The sequence below is a fragment of the Thunnus thynnus genome, chromosome 24 (assembly GCF_963924715.1).
Source record: "Thunnus thynnus chromosome 24, fThuThy2.1, whole genome shotgun sequence".
Classification (NCBI taxonomy): domain Eukaryota; kingdom Metazoa; phylum Chordata; class Actinopteri; order Scombriformes; family Scombridae; genus Thunnus; species Thunnus thynnus.
Window position 1 is genome coordinate 20,964,883 of NC_089540.1, and position 8,808 is coordinate 20,973,690.

Genomic DNA, 8,808 nt, shown 5'->3' on the forward strand with positions numbered 1-8,808 from the left:
TGAAAACCTGTGGATGAGCATTAAACCACCTGCATCCAGACTTACCCCATGGTCAGGCATCCCCTTGTACCTGGCAAATGGGAAACAGGAGCATCCTCTTGGATGGACAGATATGGAGATCTGCCTGCATGGGAAGACCTGGTTAATACCCATGGTTGTGCTGTCTCCTCAGGCACTAGCATTCTCTATCATACTGGGACTGGATTTTGCGTTTTTCAGTGGGATGCACATTGATGTGGCAGGTGGCACTTACTGGTTCCGCGGAGAGACGGGAGGTACTTTTTTCAAGCGTGTCACCCCGGCACATCAGAGGGGGAGGGGGCTGGCAACCATGTTGTCCTCTTCCTGGCAAATGCTCCGGAGATTTTACAACCTCAATTACCAGACATGACAGATCTTTTTGAGAAGGCAGTTCAAGGCTCACACCTGGAGGAGCAAATGAGAGAGAGACTTCTGGAGATGCTGTATTATAACATCAATGTCTGCACTACCAAAGTCGGGCGCACAGGACTACTCAAACATCAAATGTTCATGACGGAGGATATGCCAATAAAACAGAAACCCTACCGTCTCTCTCCACCAAAACAGAAGGTTTTAAAGGAGCTTCTGGATGAAATGCTGGAAAGTAAAGTTATAGAACCTTCATCCTCCCCATGGGCTTCTCCAGTGGTGATCGTCCCCAGGAAAAGTGGAAAGCCTAGGTTCTGTGTAGATTACAGAAAACCCAATGCCAGAACTCTCACTGATGCCTATCCCCTCCCTACCATCCAGGAAATCCTTGAGTCCCTTGCTGGAGCCACTGTATTCACTGCTCTGGATCTCAACAGTGGATACTGGCAAGTGGAGATGGATCCAAAATCCCGAGCCATGACCGCTTTCATCTGTCCATACGGCCTATTCCAGTTCAAGGTGATGCCCTTTGGCCTGAAAAACGCACCAGCCACCTTCCAGCGGCTTATGGACACTGTCTTGGGCGAACTCAAGGGAGAAACTTGTTTTGTGTATCTGGATGACATCATCATTTACTCCAACTCCTGGCAGCAACATTTCAGGGATGTCCAAACCATCATGGACAAGCTTAGGCAGGCAGGGCTCACTGTTAATGTAAAGAAGAGTAAGTTCTTCCGTACCTCTCTGACATTCCTTGGACACGTTGTGTCAGCACAGGGGATTCAGGTGGAGCCAGAGAAAAACCAGGCTGTCCAGAACTTCCCTGTGCCCACCAACAGGAAATCTCTGGAGCGGTTCCTGGGAATGGCGGGATGGTACCATCGGTTTGTGCCAAATTTTTCAAAAATTGCAGAGCCCCTCAATGCCTTGAAAAGGAAGGGGGTCAAGTTCTGCTGGTCCCCTGAATGTCAAACTGCCTTCGATACTCTCAAAAAGCACCTAACAAATCCTCCTATCCTGGGACATCCGAACTTTGATCTTCCATTCCTGGTTTACACCGATGCCAGTGAGGTAGGGCTGGGTGCAGTGATTGTTCAACGCACTAACAATGGGACCGAAGAAATCCTGGCTTATGGCAGCCGCAGCCTTAACCCAGCTGAAAAAAACTACTCCACTACAGAGCTGGAGTGTCTGGCTGTGGTTTGGGCTGTGGAGAAGTGGAGAGTTTATCTGGAAGGACGCCTCTTTACAGTGGTTACGGATCATTCTTCGCTCCTGTGGGTTTTTAAGACCACTAAACCCAGCACCCGTCTGATCTGGTGGGCTCTCAGGCTTCAAGAGTTCACCTTCACGGTGGAGTACAGAAAAGGCAGATATAATACTGTGCCAGATGCCCTAACTAGAGCTCCATGTGATGGATCTGACACTACTCACCATCCTCTCTGTGCCACAATGGTGTCTGCCAAACCAGAGTTTCCAGAGGATATGCCCATCACTGTCCAAGAGGTGTGGAATGCCCAGAAAAAAGACCCTGAGTGTCAGACGCTCTATGAAAACATCCAAGAGAAGGGGGAAATGCAAGCAAACAACAACACTCTGTACACCATTTTTGAGGATCTGATTTATCGGGTTGTGAAACTGGAATATAAAACCATATACCAAATATACATACCTGAGAGCTTGCGTCCCCACTTTCTGACATCATTCCATGAAGACCCCCTTGCTGGCCACCTGGGTAGATACAAAACATACAGGAGGATGCAGAATCTGGTTTACTGGCCCAAAATGAGCTGGGATGTCAAACAACATGTGACAAATTGCCAAGTCTGTCAACTATACAAACCCGAAAGCCGCAAACCAGCTGGAAAACTACAGCAAACACTGGTATGCCGTCCCTGGGAAATGTTGGGCATGGACTTAATGGGTCCGTTCCCCAGGAGTTCAAGCAGAAATGTTTACCTACTGGTTTTTGTGGATTATTACTCCAAATGGGTGGAGCTCTTCCCTTTAAGGAACACCACTGCTGAATCCATCTCATGCATTCTCATCCAGGAGATTGTCACCAGATGGGGAATACCTGAGTACATTCTCTCTGACCGAGGTTCTCAATTTGTTTCCTCCATCTTCCAGGCTACCTGTGAAACATGGAATGTGTCACACAAACTCACATCGGCTTACCATCCACAGACAAATTTGACAGAGTGAGTGAATCGGACCTTAAAAACTATGATGGCCTCCTATGTGGGCTCCAGGCACAAAAACTGGGATAAACACCTTCATGAGTTCAGGTTTGCCTTGAACTCTGCTGTTCAGGAGTCCACAGGAGTCACACCGGCTGAACTCAACCTACAGCGACCACTCAGGGGACTGCTGGATGTCTTGCTGCAGCCCAGAAATGCCCTGCCCGACTCGTCTGTCTACCAAAAAATCACACAGCTTGATGACCTCAAAGCTTTTGTTGCAAAGAATCTCTCTCTGGCCCGTAAGCGACAGAAGAGAAATTATGATAAGCATCGCAGAGAAGTGTGTTTGGTAGAAAAAGCACGAGTCTGGCTACGAGCCCATCCTTTTTCCAAGGCAGAAAAAGCCTTCACAGCGAAACTTGCTCCCAAGTGGCAGGGCCCCTACCGTGTCCTTCAGCAAGTGGGACCTGTGAACTATGAAGTGGTGCTGGAGGAGAGTGGAACAGACCAGAGAATAGTACACATCTCCCACCTCAAGCCTTGTTACCCCACTGCTCAGCAAGTGGAAAAGCAGCAAAACAGGCAGTTGAGGGAGATATTTGAAGAAGAAACCATGGATGAGGATTTCCTTGGTTTTCCAGCAAGTCCTCCTATGGTAACATCCAGGCCTCCTGAGAAAATGAAAATAAAAAACAAAAGTTTGAGAGAGTCAGGGGAGAAGGATAAGAATCTAATAGACCTATAAAAAAAAAAAAAAAAGGGGCTGATATTGATATAGCTCTATTTTGGGTTTTTTTTCTTTTTTTGTTAAGGGGGGAAGGGTGTGGCGATCACTCCCACAGAATAAAAAAATAATAATAATAAGGATTTGAAAGTTTTGTATCAGTTTGGTATCTGTACTATGTTCGTGACTAAGCAAATACCTTACATTCATGCTTTAAATATATGTTATGTTTTGGTATGCGATTGCCCATTTTGTTTTTTGTTGTTTTTTTTACTTACTTCCACACCCCACTAGCCCAGTCAGCCAGTGAGTTAGCTCCACGTTGCCACTCCCTCGGAGTCCAGCCTCTTCCGTTTTTCGTACCAGGAGATTTAATTCAGTATGGCGGGAGTCGCCGGCAGGTGAACAGCAGGAGAGAAACCCTCGTGAGTCATCCATGTCCGGAGTAAGCCTATCCTTGGCCATCAGCGCGCGTTTCAGTCCGCGTCGTTAAAATCCACCTTGGTTGCCCTCGAGCCGTGGATACTGCAGCCTCTCTTCTTATCTCCACGAACACACCGAACCGTCCGTGTTTTCAACTCCGGACAACGCACGTTTCCACACGTCCCCTGAACCGTGAGTCGGCTAAAGCTGGGTGACGTCACTGTGCTCTTTTTGTTATCTTTTCTTCTTTTTGACTGGGCTTTTGGGGTTGGTAGGACGGTGAAAAGCTGAACTGATTTCCTTATTTTGAGTTTTGTTTGGAATTCCGGGAAAACCCGAGGCGGATTATTTTGTTTGAGAACTGGACTGCTTGAACCTGAACTGTATTGAGAAACGGGAAAAACCCGGAACGGAGCACTATTTTTGTTTATGGACCTGGACTGATTTGTTGAAGAGTTTTGTTTTTTGTGTGAGTGCTCTAATATAATTTTGGGAAATTCAAATGGTGGTGTGTTTGGCCTTATTCACTTTATTTAAGTGTTCATTTTGTGTTATTTATATTGTTTATACAATACCAAAAGGTCTTTTGAAAGCATTTTTTTTAGGGTCATGAGTTAACCATGTATCCTTTGTGGGGTTGAGGGTAATTCAAATTGTCCAAACCGCTACAAGCTTTGTGGTAGCTACACTCTCGGCCGCTCGGGATTACCAATACTAGTTCTTTTCATGTGTTCTCTTTTTGGTGCTTCCACTAACATGACTTCTCCTGTGCCCAGGTCTCCAGTGTCAACCCGACCACTCGGTCATCTGTTGTTCTTCAGCTGCAAGCTCATTCTCCAGCCACACCATGCCAAGTGCATCCAGCCACCTGCCTCTTTCTGCCACACAACCCTTCTCCAGCCTGCCTGCCCCTTGCCAGCACCAGCTCCCCTCCCTTCTACCCTCCATAACCAAAGGTTGCTCATTCAACCATCTTTTTCTCATCCATCCATCTGTTTTCTGTGTCTGCTTTTGGGTCCAAAAAACAACCTAAGCAGTAACATGTTCAGACTTACCAGAATTCTGCCCTGACAGACATGGGGATTTAATTCCTCAATGTCCATTGTCAAATAGGAAGAAAAGTAGCATCCCACCTGGTCAGTGTTTCTACTCATATTTCTATTCATCAAACAGTTTGTGTCTCTGAATACTGCTCAATGTGATTTATATTTTTTGTGTCTACTACAAAGAAACACCAACAGCCAGGTAACGTAAAGAACATTGATCATTTTATGAGTAATTTTTTGATGCAGCTGTTTTTATGACTGCAATAACCTGCAAACATGTGCATACTTACCTGTGTGGCTGCCTGTCCCTGACTCTAAACCTAACTCAAATGACCCCTATCTCTGTTGCTCTCTAACCCTAACCTGCCCTAACCCTAAATGTGACTAAGTGCCATGGGAAAAATCATTCCCCCACAAAGTGTGTAAGAGTGTGTTTCAGGCCATTCTAAGTCTACTGGATTCCATTTGAAGTGACATACATAATACCTGGATGCCAGCAGGTTAGGGTTAGGCTTACAAAATTCAAAAATTGGATCAGTGATGGATCTGATGTACAGTACAGGCTTGGACTGCCATCCATGTTGTAAAAAAAATCCATGTTGTAAAAAATGATTCACTAGAGGAGTGTGTGTCTCTTTTTGTCTTAAAATATTATATCTGTGTTGAGTGAACCTCACAGCTATGGAGTTTTTGGTTTCACCAATGTATTGTAGTCCACATTGTGCACATGTGATTAAGTATACACAATTTTTAGAGTGTACATTCCCCCATGCATGTGTTTTGAAAACATTTTTTTATTATTTGCTGTGCAACCAAATTTGCTGCTTGAAAAATTCTCCATGACCTCTTGGTTTTAGGGTGAGCAGTGGTGAGACCTTGGCCTTGACCAGGTAATCTTGCAGGTTTGTTTTTTGAGTTCCACTCAGGGCTTTTTGAAAATTTGTTTTGATCACTCTAACCAATCTAGCTGCAGATGCAGTATATGTAATAATAGAAGGACAGTATTGTAGACACCACCTGAGGTTTAATTTCCAGGAATGTTTTTAAGGATTTCCTGAGGAAAGATCTAGAATACCCTCTAGTGCGAAGCGCTGAAAACAATGTTGTAGTGGCTTCTCTAAAATCTTCCCTTTGAGTGCATATTCTGTGGAACCTCAGCAGTTGTGACTTTACCAGGCCTGCATATGTGTGTTTGGGATGGTGACTGGTTTTATGGAGCAGAGCGTGAGTGTCTGTCTCTTTAAAAAACACTTTAATATCCAGGTTATTGGTGCTCTGGAAGTTCTGGCCCTTGTATGTGGTGGTGTCCAGAAAGTCCACTGAGGTCCTGCTGGTAGTAGATTTTAATTTTATAGATTCATTGTGATTGTTTAGAGTGATTAAGAAGTGATCAAAATCCTCCTCTGAGTGTTGCCATACACCCCAGATGTCATCCAGGTATCTATAATAATATAAAGGTTTTTTAATACAAGAGGCTAAGGCTGATGTTTCCCACTCTGCCATAAAAATATTAGCATATGCTGGTGCAAATTTCTTGCCCATAGCTGTACCTTTGATCTGTAGAAAAAATTCTCCATTAAATTCAAAGTAATTTCTGGTCAAATTAATTTCCAATAGTTGTATCAATTCCTTGTCTGGTCTGTTTTTATTAGGATATTTATGAAATATGTTTTTTATGGCTTGTATGCCTTGTGGGATGTCAATATTTGTGTATAAACTATCAATATCCATTGTGAATAAGGTGGCATTTTTTGGGATGTGGAGTTTTTTAATTTTTTCCACAAAATCATATGTGTCTTTGACGTAGCTGGGGTGTAAGGTAGAGAGAGGATTTAAATAAAAGTCTAGGAACTCGGCCGTATGGTAGGTCTCACTGCTGCAGTCTGAAACGATTGGTCTTCCCGGGGGAATTTCATGTGGTTTGCTCCACTTAGACGGGTCTTTATGTATTTTTGGCAACATAAAATAATCGGGCCCTGGGTTCCGGGTCGCCCAGTAAATATTGATTTTGTTTAGCATTTATGAATTTTTTATCCTGTAATGTTTGTACAATTTTCTCAATCATGGGCTTTTTATCTGTATATATTGGTTTTATCAATTTTAAATAATAACATTTATCATTCAATTGTCTGTATCCCTCCCATAGATATTGTTCTCTATCCAATATGACAACTGCACTGCCCTTATCTGCTGGTTTAATGATTATTTTTCTGTTTTTGAGTTCTTTTAAGGCCTCAGTCTCCTCTCTGCTCAGGTTCAGCCGTGTATAAGCAACCTGGAATTTTGTATCAACATGTTGGATATCAGTTCTGATCAGAGCAGTGATTTCAGCCGGCAGTTTGCCATCAGGAGGAGTCCAATCTGATTTGGGGGTGAAAGGAGGAGGTATTGTATCTTTTGTGTTTTGGAAATATGTCGCCAATTTAATTTTTCTGTGATATAATTGTAGGTCCCATCTGGTCTGTTCAATTATGTTTTTATTACTGCCCTTAGTGGGAATAAAAGTTAGTTCCCTATTCAACAGGGTGAGTTGTGGGGGTGTCAAATGAAAATTTTTTGCCAAATTCATCACATTTTTGCTCCCCTCCTGTATAGGCAGGCTTATGGGGATAATTATTTTACATAATCAAACCAGTATTGAAGCATGCGTCTGGCTGTGGGTTTGGTCCAGTGTATTTTGTCTGTCTCTGTTTTGAAGATTCTCATGGGCAGTTCAGGTATGTATCTGCAGTTTTTGGTGATGTAAGCATTGAGATGCAGCAAATTATTTTGGTCTTTAAGTGGTAAAGCCCTGGAGTAGTTAATTTGCGGCACCCAGACCTCCGCTTTTGGAAATCTGAGTTTTGCTGTTTTGACAGCTGCTTGTAGTTGTTTGATTGTTGTCTGTTTGACATTTTGTGACCTGTTGTTTAGACCAAAGGACAAGATCACTGGTTCCACCGTGACCGATGAAGTTGCTCTGGTGAGGATGGCTTCAGCGTGTCTGAAGGTGGCCCCTGGATAACTATATCTGTAAGTCTGAGGCTGTAAACGGTGGCACGTCTCCCATGATGAGCCATTTTTTTTACCAACACTAAGACCCCAGTCCTGCATTTTGTTGTGTGTGTTGAGATGTCTGGTAGGTTTGCGTGTGGGAGTCTCTGGTGTGGGATGCGTGCAGTCTTGTCTTCTGGGTCCCAGGTTAATATGACTCTGGACTGCTGTTTCCATCCTCCTGATGGTGTGAAGGGCTGGGGAAATATCCATCGGCAGGAGCCGGCGTGTGCATGGAGTTCAGAGCCGGTCTTCCTCCAATAAAGTTTCCAGCTCATCCGATGACAGATCCAGTAAGATGTCCTCCCCCTGTGCCACACATGGGTTTCCAGCAGAGGTAGTGTGATGCTCCAATTTTCCCCGAGGGGTTCTCTTGGTCCTCTGTGGCTTGGGAGGGGTCTGATGAGGCTGTATGGGGGTTGGAGAGATATAATCTTCCTCCTCCCCCTTCTCAGCTTCAGAGCCCTCTCCGCCCAGTATCCCTGTGGTGGTCACTGTGGTTGTCTTATGTGTGTGAGCATCTCGGTGCTGTGAGGGGGCCCCTGCCCCCCGTGTCATGTTGTTGTGTACCTGTTTGCGTGTGTGGATCTGTGTCTGTGTGGTTAAAGGGGCAGCAGGGTTAGGGATTAGGGTTAGGGTTAGGGTTAGGGTGGGGGAACTGAACCCCACCCCCAACTGAGTGGGGGAAGGGAGGCGCACGGTCCATCCCCTGGAAGGCCCCCTGTCCCCGATCCCAGGAGGACTGGAACCAGCTTCCCCCCCGCTGCTTGCGTGGTCCTGTGGGCTCTACACGCCCGCGGGAGCGACCACGGTTTCTCCCCCGGCGTACCGTGATCCACTCATAGTCATGAGCGCCGCTCATGGCCATGAGTTAGGGCTTTTTGTTTTTTTTGTTTCGCTCTAAATTAACTTAAAATATAAAAGCAAATTTAACAAGGACAAAAAATAAAAAGTGAAAAACTTTTTTTTGAAAAATTAAAAGTCAACTAAAACTATTTATTATTAATTT

General features: G+C 44.6%; 1 long non-coding RNA gene across 3 annotated transcripts; it reads right to left on the reverse strand.

Moving 5' to 3' along the window:
* Positions 1–45: 45 nt before the first annotated feature.
* Positions 46–7,781, reverse strand: LOC137177300 (uncharacterized). Of its 3 annotated transcripts, XR_010926064.1 has the most exons (5): positions 2,607–7,781; positions 2,063–2,525; positions 1,825–1,937; positions 254–426; positions 46–124 (listed from the first exon to the last, which is right to left on the reverse strand). It is a non-coding gene; the product is annotated as an uncharacterized lncRNA (long non-coding RNA). The 3 variants fall into 3 exon arrangements; XR_010926062.1 differs by having other exon boundaries at positions 1,825–2,525; positions 2,607–7,778; XR_010926063.1 differs by lacking the exons at positions 46–124; positions 254–426 and adding an exon at positions 1,406–1,736 and having other exon boundaries at positions 1,825–2,525; positions 2,607–7,777.
* Between the last annotated feature and the right edge of the window lie 1,027 nt (positions 7,782–8,808).